The sequence below is a fragment of the Dipodomys spectabilis genome, unplaced genomic scaffold, assembly GCF_019054845.1.
Source record: "Dipodomys spectabilis isolate Male_0828 unplaced genomic scaffold, ASM1905484v1 ptg000118l, whole genome shotgun sequence".
NCBI lineage: Eukaryota > Metazoa > Chordata > Mammalia > Rodentia > Heteromyidae > Dipodomys > Dipodomys spectabilis.
The window spans coordinates 7,907,935-7,921,002 of NW_024870795.1; the positions used below are offsets into that span (position 1 = coordinate 7,907,935).

Consider the following 13,068-nt stretch of genomic DNA (forward strand, 5'->3'; position numbering starts at 1 on the left):
CCTAGGGAGGGAAAGTCTGTGGAGATTCTTATCTCCAATTAACTATCAGAAAGCTGGAAGTGGTGCTGTGGCTCAAAGCGGTAGAGTGCTAGCCTTGAGCAAAAGAACTCAAGGACAGTGCTCAGACTCCACGTTCAAGCCCAATGATTGACAAAACCAAAAGCAAGACCCAAAACAAAACAGTGCAGAATGGTTGTCAAAGGTGTGGCTCAAATGGTAGAGTATCTGTCTTGCAAGCATGAGGCCTTGGGTTCGAAGCCCAGTACCACCATCAAAAACAAACAGACAAACCAAAACACTCACAGTGTCCCAGTGTGCCTGACGTGTGGGACATGAGACAGAGATTAGTGTGCCTTTCATGGCTCAGACTCCGAGAAACTGGAGCATACATGGGGGTGGTGGGAGTGGAGACTAAGAACATAGGCATTGAAAAGAATTCCTAATTCTTTGTGGCTGGCGCTTCCCATGACTTGTTCCAAACACTCTGATTCTCATTATTCCCATGTTTGACTTTTTACCCACTTACAAAACAGCATAAATCAAAGATACTGCATAATTACAGCACAGAATGGCACAATTATGAGATATCAACACCACTCAGCCCAATGTCCTTATTTTGTTTTACTTCAAATAATTGACCAAGTAATATGAAAATGCATTATCATGGCAAAATATATCTTAACAAGATGAATAAATAATATGAATATGGCTTGATTTTAAAAAATGAAGATGGAGCCCAAGAACCCTCATTTTTGTACAGAGAGATCTTGAGATAATAGCATCAGCACTGTAACTCACTTTTACGTTTCTTACTTTTTAGCATTAACTCTATGTTGGCCATCATGCTAGCTCTTTCATTATTTTGATTTTTATCCTCACTAAAATTCCTAGAGACTAGACAGCCATGGCATAGAAAGGGTCAGAAACATCCCCAGGATTATGTATCTAGCAAGTGCCAGAGTCAGGATTTGATTTGAATTCAGGCCATCTGACCCCAGAACCCATTTTCATTCCCAATCACAATGCACAGTTTGCAAGAACAAATTCCTTCTCTCAACCAGGCAACTCTATTATTTGAAAGATAGAGGAAAATGAGTGATCCTAGGAGACAGAAGGAGAAATCCACCTGGTAAACCTGGGAACTATCCACAGTGCTAAAGCTCATAAGGTTGGGAGTGGGGGTGGGGAGAGGGGTCTCTTGTCCACTCTCCTGGCCTCAGTCCCCTAACCCCAAAGGTTCCTGCTCCCTTGGATAATTCCCACCAACTTCATTCTCCCTTCTTTTCATGAGTGGTTTCACATTAGCTTCAGACCAGAATTATTCTCCCCAGGCCATCTTGCCCTTTGCCTTTTCTTGCAACCAAATCAGTATTTACCCTTGGACTTCATGGAGGAAGACAGTTCTTATCCTTGTGGACACCCTACGGATATAGTGTGGTAGATCTGTATTAGGTAAGACCATCCTAGGATGGCATCCATAACCATTCTTGTGTCTCTCTGGGCACCCCACCTGCAGCCTCTGGACGAGGGTGTGTCTCCTGGCTGGTCTTCACACACACTATTCTCTTCCTGGCTTGGTTTCCCCACAGGTATGCTGAGCTCAGAGGCCACCTCTTCCAAGAAGCCCAAGGTCATCCCTATCACTATCACTACCACTCCTCGATGGAATATTTCCTCCCCAACTTTTGGCCCTGTGAGCTGCTTTACTCAGGAAAATCTCAGCCACTGGCATGCCTTCTTGGGCCTACTTCCTCCAGCTAGGCTTCACCTCCTAAAGTTTCCACCACCTTCCCAAAGAGTTCCACCAGCTGGGGACTAAGACTTCAACACAGGAGCCCGTGGGGACATTCCATATGCAAACATGATATTCCACCTGGACCCCCAGAAGCTCATGGCCATCACACGGTGAAAAATATATTTAGTCCACTTTTAAGAGTTTCCAGATAACCAACAGCTCCAATATTTTTCAAAAACTCAGACTTAAAGTCCTCGGGAGTCAAAGGATGCATGTTTTCTCTCATATGAGGAACTTAGCTCTAAATTATAAATACATATGTAAACATGTCCAGGGTCATATGCATATGTACATGAACATATTAAATAAAGGATGGCATATGCAATGGTGTAACTCCTTTGAACATGTTCCAAGAAGCTGGAACGTGTTGTACAGTGGGGTGAGGGGGTCAAGGTCAAAGGTCGGGGGGCAGATGCATGGAGACAGGAAGTGTGGGCCAGTGAAGTCATAAGATTCAATGTACATATGTGCAAATGGAGCTAGGTAAATTGAGGGTTGGGTAGGGTTGGGAGAGATGTAGGAGAATGATGAAGTGGTGACATTGATCAAGATGCATTGTACGTACAAACTGACATGTTGAATTGAAGCGTCTTTGTGCAACTACTTAAAGATAATTTAAAAAAGACAAAATCTCTTCTGAGACGCAAAGCCTCTTTTATCTGTGAGTCTTTGTTAAAAAAAAAAAAAGCTGCACAGTTTAAAGATACCTGGCTCAGAGTAAATATTTCCATTCCTAGAGGGAGGAATGGGAAAGTAGCTAGGGAAATGGTACTAAAATAACACAAGAACCCAGTAGGGCAACCATAAATTCCTGTAGCTCCATGTCCAGCATCTAAGGCACATGGTAGCAGGATATGGGCTCCTAAAGCCCCGCTCCTCACCACAGCCTTGGCATTTGTATTCACATGGTTTCTCCCTTGGGCCAGCTGCACTTCTAGCCTGTGGCTTTCCTAGACACATGTTCCTGGCATCTCAGGGACGATCTGCAGGGACTCCATCCTGCCTGGCCTCCAAGGTCTTCTTTTTTTTTTTTGGTCCTGTCATGGGGCCTGAACTCTGGGTCTGGGCGCTGTCCTTCAGCTCCTCAGCTCAAGGCTAGTGCTCTACCACTTGAGCCACAGAGCCACTTCTGGCTTTTTTCTTTTTTGCTTATGTGGTGCTGAGGAATCGAACCCAGGGCCTCATGCATGCAAGGCAAGCGCTCTACCACTGAGCCACCTTCCCAGACCCCAAGGTCTTCTTTTGAAGGCTTGACTTCATAACTGTTGGATTATGAGGTTCTGCTAGTCTGCTGCTAGCTCAAGCTGTATACCTGGTTCCCCGGGACCATGGCTGTACCCACCTCTGAGTGATTCCACAGGTAAGAAAAAAAATCTTTCAAACAAATTCACTCTTTCACACCCTGGAGTCTGAAGTGAGTAACCAATTCCTGAAAGCCCCCCCCCCCCCCCTCCCACCGTCTCTCTTCTGTGCTGGTCCTGGGGCATGAACTCAGGGCCCGGGCATTGTTCTTAAGATTTTTTTTGTCTAAGACCAGTGCTCTACCGCCCAAGCTACAACTCCACTTCCAGCTCCTTATTTTTAAATCGGAGATAAGAGTCTCCTGGACTTTCCTGCCTGGGTTGGCTTCAAACCACAATCCTCAGATTTCAGCCTCCTGAGAAGCTAGGATTACAAGGGTGAACCACTGGTACCTGACTGAGTCGAAGTATTCAATACATGGCACACTGCATTCTCAAGCCATAACACTATCTACGGAGCAGTGTGCCCTCTGAGCCCTGCGAGACCCTGCCTCACGGCCCAGTACCTCCCCTCCTCAAGGTTGAAGTTGTTTGGCCCCACTGCAGGTTCACTGCCTGGGCCCCGGACCAGCCTGAACTGTGCAGTTAAGCGTGAGGTTCAGCCCGTGGGCTGGACACTTTACCCACCCTGAAGTGAGCTCCTTCCAGATCCTCCTATGTTACCCAGCTATTCTTGTGTCCCTCCCGAGAGTGTCTCAGAGCATTCGATTCAAGAGCCTTTCTGGTTGTAGCATCCTGAAACTTAATTCACACCCTCCCTTTCTCTCCCTCATTCTCTCACCTCCTCCCTTTCTCATTCTCTCTCCAACCTTGAGGTGAGCCCAGGAGCCAAGTGAGGTGGGATCACAAGAAAAAAAAAAACCACTTCTGAGTAGACTCCATCCTCAAACAGGAAACTACAGTCGACTCAGGACAGGCTCAGAAGTAAAGGTCAGTCCTGGGAAGCAGGTCCAGCCTGCACCTGTGTATGCATGTGCATACTACCTCTCAGTCACTTTGTCTCTCTGTTTCTCTTTCTCTTTCTCTACCTGTCACATTCACACACACACACACACACACACACACACACACACACACACACACACACACACCAAAGCTTTCATTCCAAGGCACAGCTGTAAGCAGGGCCATACCAGCTCCACGTGATGAGATTTATCACCTAGCACAGCCCCTGACCAGGCAGTCCTCCCCCTACCTCCTCACGGTCTGAGATCAGTGGCAGCGTCAGCTCTGTCATATTGTCTGGAGACTGAGTGGGTGAGGGGACCAGCCATGGTTTTGAATCCCAGCCTCTGGTTCCCTGTGTGACCCGGAGCAGCTCCTCCCACCTTGGCTCTCAGTTTACTCAAGGGCCCGCAAGCACCGGAGCTTCCTGGGATCTCATGGGCTCCCCGGGCACCGGCAGGTCTCAGGGGCTGCGTGCTGCAACCCCTCTGCAGCCGTCACAGCGCCTGGATCCAAATCAGTGCCTGGCCCATGTGGATTAACCTTAGGAGACAGCAAAATGCGCTCTGCCTTGGGCGGTGGGGACACAGCAAAACCCCACACTGTGCATGGAAATGGAACAAGGAGAGGCTGGCCAGTAGGCACTTTGGGTCTAGCTGTCAGAGGTCAGGGAAGGCTGCCTGGGAGAGGCAGCCTTGGGCTGGAAGACTGAGTAGAGGTAGTGAGGATGGAGGTGCCATGTGTACAGGCAGGAGGTAGTTGGGGTGGAGGGAAGGCCATACCTCATGTTCTCTGTGTTACCTGTGAGAGTTTGGAGTCTGGGATAGACAGATCTAGGTTCAATCTGGGCAAGTCCCTGCTCCCTTTGGATCATCAGTGCTATGGACTCTTTCTCTCTCTCTCTCTCTCTCTCTCTCTGTCTCTCACCTGGGAGTCTCAGTATCAGGGGCCCCTCCCCTCCCTCAGCTCATTCAGATCACCTATTCTCTTCTGTCTACCTGGCTACTGGAAGTCCAAGCTGGGAGCAGGTTTGGTGCAGAGACTTGGGGTGGGGTGAGTATACATCACCCCTCTCCCAAGAAAGACACTGGACTCTGCTTGGGGGAGGATCACAGCTTCACATCCTCAGGCTGGGAGTCCCTCCAGCCCTCACCCTGCAGCAGCCCCTTCCCAACCACCCACAGGGATCTGCAGAGAGGTTGAGGGACTGACCCAACGTCACCAGCCTAGGCCTCCTAGAGCTCTGCTCTTTAACCAGTCCTGAGCTGGAGATGTCAAAAGGGCTCTGTCTACAAATAGCAGGATTCAAAGCCTCAAGGTCTCCTTTCTCTTGTTCTTCCTCTCCCCTTGAACTTATGGTTCACCCGGCTGAACAGAGCCTGGAAACAGGACCCAGAGCTCCTAAGGGAGTCTAGGCCAGTGACCTTCAGAATTGTCTTTACTCTGGTCTTAGCCCTGTGGTGGACAGGGGAGGGTTAAGGCCTGAGCTGCTGTGGCTGTTAGTGTTGAACTTGCAGTTTCTAAAGACCATTGGGAGCTCCACAGAGCAAACATTTTCTCTCCTAATGACTCTGCAGCCGATTAACGTGGGCCCATCTCCTGGGAGATGCTGAGGAATGGCTATTCATTACCCGTGATGGCTGGGGTTGGCAGCTGGAATAACTCTCTGGGGATTGCCTGAGTGGGGCGGGGAGGGTCTGCTCCTCCTTGCTATCCTGACACTGCTTGGCGGTAGACAGCCTGGGCAGACACTGGCCAGCTGATGCTTTGCTAGACACAGGAGAGCTCCTGGTTCTAGAGGACTACAAGTTGACAGCCATCTACGTCAATGTGTAGTGGTATCTTGTCTTTTTATTTCACCTATTCTTCACCCTTATTTTCCCTAGACAATGCTCTCTGTCAATATTAATTAATTTCCATTTTAGAGACTTTTATATGATCAAAACCATAAAATGTGTACTCTTTCACTTAGTTTCTTTCACTTAGGCTGATGATTTTTCTTTTGTCTGTCTTGGGACTTGAACGCAGGGCCTGTGTCTTGTCCTTGAGCTTTTTTGCTCAAGGCTAGCCCTCTATCACTTGAGCCACAGCTGTACTTCTGGCTTTTCCAATGCTCAGTTGATAAGAGTCTCATGGACTTTCCTGCCTAGGCTGGCTTTGAACTGTGATTCTCAGATCTCAGCCTCCTGAGTAAGCTAGGATTACAGGTGTGAGCCAGTCACACTCATCTTTTGCCTGTAATTTTAATTTTCATCTTTATTGTTGTGTGCTGCAATGTTTATTTCTCTTTATTTATTGTTACAATTGATTGTGTGGATGTACTATAATTTGTTGATCTGGACATTTGATTGTTTCCAATAAAAATGAACTGGTTGTTTCCTGTATCTTGATACATGTTGCTGTAAACATTTGTGAGACATGGCATGTACTTACTTATTCATTTTTCTTAGGAACATATCTTGATGTGGAGTGGCTGATCATGTGGTGGTGTACACATTTAACTTTTTACTTCACAGCCAGATTGTTGCCACCAGCAGTAAAGGTGAGCTGCTATTGTATCATGTTCTTCCCAAGGTTTGGGAGGGCCAATTTGACTGGATTTAGAGCTAGTGAGGAGATTAGTAAAGCACACTTGTGGATGTGCCTTTGAGAGTATTTCCAGAGAAGGTTGGATCATAAGGACTCTGTTCTAACAGATGGTTTAATCTATTGAGAAGCTCAAGTTGAATAGATTATTGGAAGGAGTGTAGCTATGGAAGGCAGAGCCTAGTTGGAGGAAGTGGGCAGTTGAGAATGTGCCTTTGAAGATGGCTCTTCCTGTTTTACTCTTTCTCTCTCTCTCTCTCTTTTTCTCTCTCTCTGCTTCCTGACTGCCAACAGGTGAGCCATTTTGTTCTGCCATGTTGTTCTGACCCAGAGAGGTTCATCTTGGACTGAAACCATGAGCCAAGATAATTCCCCCTTATATTGTTTTTCTCAGGTACGTGTACAGCCAGCTTCTGTAATTTGAATAATTCTAATAGGAGTGTAGAAAGATCTCATGTGGTTCCAATTGCATTTTCTAGTAACCAAAGAGGTTCAATGCCGTGTGTGTGTGTGTGTGTGTGTGTGTGTGTGTGTGTGTGTATTTATTTGTTGCCCATATAAACTTTTCATCAATCTAAAAATAGATTTCTATGGAGTGAAGGGAGTTCTTTGTACGCTCTGGGAGCAGGGCCTTGGTCAGATTTGCAGATACTTTCTTTTCATCTGTGACTTGTCTTCTCAATCCCTTACAACTCTTTTTAAGCTTAAAAGTTGTTAGATTTAATGAGGCTATCATTCTGACCTTGCCACCCATTACAATAATAATGATGCTCATTTCTGATGGTGAAGTGCCATCTGCCGTCACCCTACAGTTGCCAGGGAACCCTGTTCTGGAATAGTTTCCTAGCATCAGCCCTCGCCACAGAGCTGAGCCACCAGGAGCTGCTTCTCAGTGCTGCTGGTGCCCCAGTCACTAGAACTTTCCAGCCCCTTCCTTCCTTCACTGAGCCACACAACCAACTAATGATTTTCTGGTCTTCTAAAGTCCATGTTTTATTTTAAACCTGCCTGCACTTCTGAGCCTTCTAATCCCTACCTTCCCTCCAAGCTGGCCAGTGACATTTTAACTTCATCTAGCTTTTTCCAAGCGCTACCTCAGTAGCACAGTATCCCCTTCCAGAATGATTAATCCAGCGTCACAGCCCAGGCCCTCCTATCAGCTTTATTTCCCACCCTCCTTCATCCAGCACTTGCAGAACTCCCTTCTGGCAGCCTTTCCTGGTTCTTGCTGCTCACGTAGCCAAGGCTTGCTGCTCCTCTTTAGGTCCATGCAGCACTTCTCTGATTGGCTCTTGGTGAGGTCTTGTGGTGATGAGTGTGTTGGGCAGACCCTGAGAAGGTGAGCAACATCTTAGCAGCCTCTTCTCATTGAGCCCTCTTCATAGACAGTCTAGAAAGGAGGCCTCTGTTTTCTGATGGAGAAGTAGGCTGCTTCTGTAGGTCTGGAAGTTTCAGAGGACTTCATTTTCTGAGTTTGTTCACCCAAGCTTTAGGTTTATTCTCCTTTCCTATCAGGGTCCTGACCTTGGCACAAGAGACATGTCTCATAGAATGAGTTCTTCAAAACTCTGCCACCGTGAGATCTGCAGCTGGCCTGCAGCCGTGAGAACTGGATGTCTCTCATGTGTTCCGAGTGGCCTTCAGGATTTGAGACAAACATGGCAGTAAGTTTCCTCCTTGTCTCCTACATGTGCAGGACAGAGTACTGCAGAGGCTCCAGTCTGAAACCCACCAACAGACTAGCAAAGCCTGAGCAAAATCTCTGGCCCCGGCCAAAGGACAGGGTAGCCCTGTAACAGAACAGCCTGCCGTCCAAACAACTCCAACCAATAGCAAAACTTCCATCTCCCCACCTCTGCTCTGCACTGTGGGCAGGAAGTGGCAGGGAGCTGATGCGCCTTCTTTCCCCATCCCTACCTGGGTAAGCAGGTAAGGGGGCTCTGACACTCCTTCCAGGTGGAATCAGAGCCCCCCCCCCCCCGCCACCTGGTAGCAATGAGACAACATAGGAAAACACCCCAATCTCCAAACAACTGGTGGTTATCATTGGTGCTCAGCCTTGTATCAATGAAGCCAGCTGAGCCGGAGGGGCCACTGGGCTGGTGGGTGTTCTGCTGCCCTGCTTTCCCTGCTTGTGTCAGCAGGCCAGAGAGGCGCTAAGGGTTGCCCACAGCATGCAGGAATCAAGCAGAGGAATCAGTCCTTAGCTCCTTCTAGCCAGAGCTCAGCGGAGCTCAGCAGGAAGCTGGGCTTAACACTTCTGTCCAGAGGCCAAAGTGGGTAGAGTTGGAGTCTCATCTTCATGGACAGGCCAGGGAGTACTGAGTTCATACATACTCATTCATCGGGCCTTCTTGCTCCAACTCCTGGCAACATTAAAAAAATCCTTATAGAATCAAGGGCTTAGAATTGCCCAAACTGTTCAGAATACAATAAAACAGAACCGCTTATCATATCATACCAAGAACAGTAGCGCAGGGTGTGTGTGTGTGTGTGTGTGGAAGAGGGGGAGGGAAACCCCACAGCTTGAATGAGAAAAGAAAATCACCTGATGCCGACATGGAATCGGTGGTGAAATAAACCTGATAAGACTTTAAGCATCTATCACAGAAATAATACAGTAAGCAGTCATGAATTCTCCCCTAAACAAATGAAAACACGAAACAGCTCAATAAATAGAAGTTATAAAGAAAGAACAAGATTGGAAACTATAGTACTGCTGAAATATACACAATGACCAGAATAAAAACTCAGTGGATATCTCTACAGGGGCTCAAGGAAAGAGCCAGGAAACTCAAGGATAGAATCAAATTTACTTGTTCTGAAAAGCAGAGAAAAAAAAATAGATTGAAAACCAGACAAACAAATAAAACACCAGTGTCTCAGAGACCTATGAAACCCATAACGAAAGAGCTAATACTCATAGTACTGGAGTCTCAAAAGGATAGGAGAGAGAGTGGGGCTGAAAAAACACCTGAAGAAATACAAGCTAAAAACTCCCCAAATTTAGTGCAAGACATGCACAGAATAAGCCCACAGTTTAATCACAGAGAATTTGTGGCAAGCCACTTTGTGATTATACTTCTTGGAAAAAAATGTCCTTGAGATTAAACAGAACTAAAGTCAAGGAAGACACTCTGAAAGCAGTCAGAAAGAAACCATCGGCTGTGTTGAAGCCACAATGATTGGAATGACAGCAGATGTCTCTTTTTGAGACCAAAGAGGTCTCAACATTAATTGGTCAACAGTTTTCAAGGACAGAGTCAAAAGAACGGTCAACTACACAGTCAATAGTGGGTGAAAATAGCCACCAAAAATTAAGGGAAGCAAATCATAGTGGTACATGTCCATAATCCTGGCACTTGGGGAAGCCAAAGCAGGCAGGTCTCAAATTCAAGGTCAGTCTGGGTTACCTTGTAAGATTCTATTGCAAAGCAAACCAAAGCTAAGCAGATCTAAGCAAAGCACAACAACAACAGCAAAAGACAATTGTGAAGAATACGCATTTGTGCCTAGCAAGTGTACTCTTCAATAATAGCTAAGGGAGGTTCTCTAAACTGAGGAGACGATGAGAGAGAAGAAAGCTTGGGGCTCCAGAAAGGAGTGGAGATTATCAGTGTGTGCAGAGGAAAGTAGACTATCCTTCCTTGCATGCATTTCTTTTTTTAATTAAAATTTTTAATTGTTTTTATAAGGTGATGTACAGAGGGGCTACAGTTATATAAGTTATATAAGTCAGTTATATAAAGTCAGGAGGGAGGAGTCACAGCAGCTGGCAGCTGAGCATTACAGAGCGGTGCAGAGCGACAGTGGATTTAGGTGTGTCACATCATGGATGAGAAGATGTTCATCAGGGAGCTGGACCAGTGGATCAAACTGCTGAACAAGTACAAGCAGCTGTTAGAGTCCCAGGGCAAGAATCTCTGTGAAAGGCTAAAGAAACTCTGACAAAAGAATCCAGTGTGAGGCCAGGCACTGGTGGCTCACACCTGTAATCCTAGCTACTCAGGAGTCTGAGATCTGAGGAACACGGTTCAAAGCCAGCCTAGGCGGGAAAGTCTGTGAGACTCTTATCTCCAATAAAGCACTAGAAAACCAGAAGTGGCACTGTGGTAGAGTGTGGTAGAGTGCTCGCCTTGAGCTGAAGAGCTGAGGGACAGCCTCCAAGCTGAGTTCAAGCCCCTTGATCCACAAAGAAAAAAAAAAGCAAAGAAAAAAAGAAAAAAAAAAAAGAATCCAATGTGCAAGGGGTTCGATTGTCCATTCACTGTCTGTGGAGATGTGCATGGGCAATTTCACGATTTCATGCAACTGTTTAGAATTGGTGGCAAATTGCCAGGTACAAATTACTTGTTTATGGGAGATTATGTTGACAGAGGATATTATTCTGTTAAAACAGTCACACTGCTTGTAGCTCTTTAGGTTCCTTACTGTGAACACATCACCATTCCTGGGGGGAATTATGAGAGCAGAAAGATCACATAAGTTTGTGGTTTCTATGATGAGTATTTAAGGAAATATGGAAATGCAAATGTCTGGAAATATTTTACAGATCTTTTGACTGTCTTCCTCTCACTGCCTTGGTGGATGGGCAGATCTTCTGTCTACTTAGTGGTCTCTCAGTATCCATAGATATATATTGGATCACATCAGAGCGCTCTATCGCCTACAGGAAATTCCCCATGAGGGTCCAATGTGTGATTTGCTGTGGTCCGATCCAGATGATCGTGGCAGCTAGAGCTCGTCAACTGGTGATAGAGGAATATAAGTGGTGTCATGACTGGAATGTAGTAATGATTTCCAGTGCTCCTAATTACTGCTATCATTGTGGTAACCAAGCTGCAGTCATGGAGTTTGATGACACTCTCAAATATTCTATCTTGCGATTTGATCCGGCATCTCGTAGAGGTGAGCCACATGTGACTCATTGTATCCCAGTCTACTTCCAGTAATGAAATTCTAAACGTGTACAGTATTGCCATGAGCCACAAATTGACCTAATGAAATGGGAAAAGCAATAGTGACTCTGAAGTGTCAGAAAATAGTTAACATTAAATAAAAAACTTACTTTCACACAGACCAAATGATGTACCATATAAAAACACAAATCTTAGAAGAAAGTCTAGGGCTCGTTGGCACAGGCCAAAATTTTCTTAATAAAGACCCAGAAACACAACAAATCAAAGAAAGGTTGGACAAATGGGATTTCATGAAGCTGCAGAGCTTCTGCATGGCAAAGGACATAGCAAGCAAGATCAAGCCCATGGATTGGGAGAAGATCTTCACTAGCTATACAACGGATAAGGGTCTCATATCTAAAATATACTTAGAACTCAAAAAATTAAATTCTCCAACAACAAATCCTCAAAGAAACAACCGCCCAATTAATAAATAAGATAAAGCCTTAAAGAGAGACTTCTCTGAAGAGGAAATAAGAATGGCCAATAGGCACATGAAGAAATGCTCAACTTCTCTAGCCATAAAAGAAATGCAAATAAACAACATTGAGAGTTCCCTTCACTCCAGTTAGAATGGCTATAATCAAGAACTCTAATAACAATAGATGCTGAAGGGGATGTGGCCAAAAGGGAACCCTATTGCATTGTTGGTGGGAGTGTAAACTTGTTCAACCACTTTGGAAAGTAATATGGAGGTTCCTCAAAAGACTCCACAAAGAGCTCCCCTATGACCCAGCAATCCCACTTTTGGGCATTTACCAAAATGATCACAAACAAGGCCATACTAAAGCTACCAGCACAACTATGTTTATCGCAGCATTATTTACCATAGCTAACATATGGAGCCAACCCAGATGTCCCTCAGTAGATGAACGGATCAAGAAAGTGATATATATACATATATGTATATATACGTATATGTGTGTGTGTGTGTGTGTGTGTGTGTGTGTGTGTGTGTGTGTGTATAATAGAATTCTATGCCTCCATCAGAAAGAGTGACACTGCCCAATTCGTTAGGAAATGGAAAGACTTGGAAAAAATTATATTAAGTGAAGTAAGCCAGGCTGAAAGAAACATAGGTCCCATGGTTTCCCTTATCTGCAATAACTAGTATATGTCTAGGACAAGCAGAAAAGCTCAAAAGCTATGTATAAATGACCATATAAGATGATTCTAAGCAAAATGAACCCCAAGATAGGTACACAAGAGGTTTTACCTTTGTTGCTGTTGTTTTTAATGTACTTATAATGTACTATGTGATTTTTTTTGTTTCTTTTGTATGTTCTTCCCCCATGGTATAACCCCTGTTTTCATTGTATTTGATTTTGGTGCCCTGCATCTTGTATACACATTTTTCTAATTTGGGGAGGGGAAGGGAAATAACAAAATGCTGAAATAGGGATATAAGTTGACCCATTGTAACAATGAGATGTACAAGACACTATGTTGAAAATGAACTTTACAGCTTTGAGGGGGAGGATGG

General features: G+C 45.3%; 1 pseudogene; it reads left to right on the forward strand.

The window, feature by feature from the left end:
• The first annotated feature begins 10,866 nt into the window (after window positions 1-10,866).
• LOC122115164 overlaps window positions 10,867-13,068 on the forward strand; it is a 65,988-nt pseudogene continuing 63,786 nt past the window's right edge.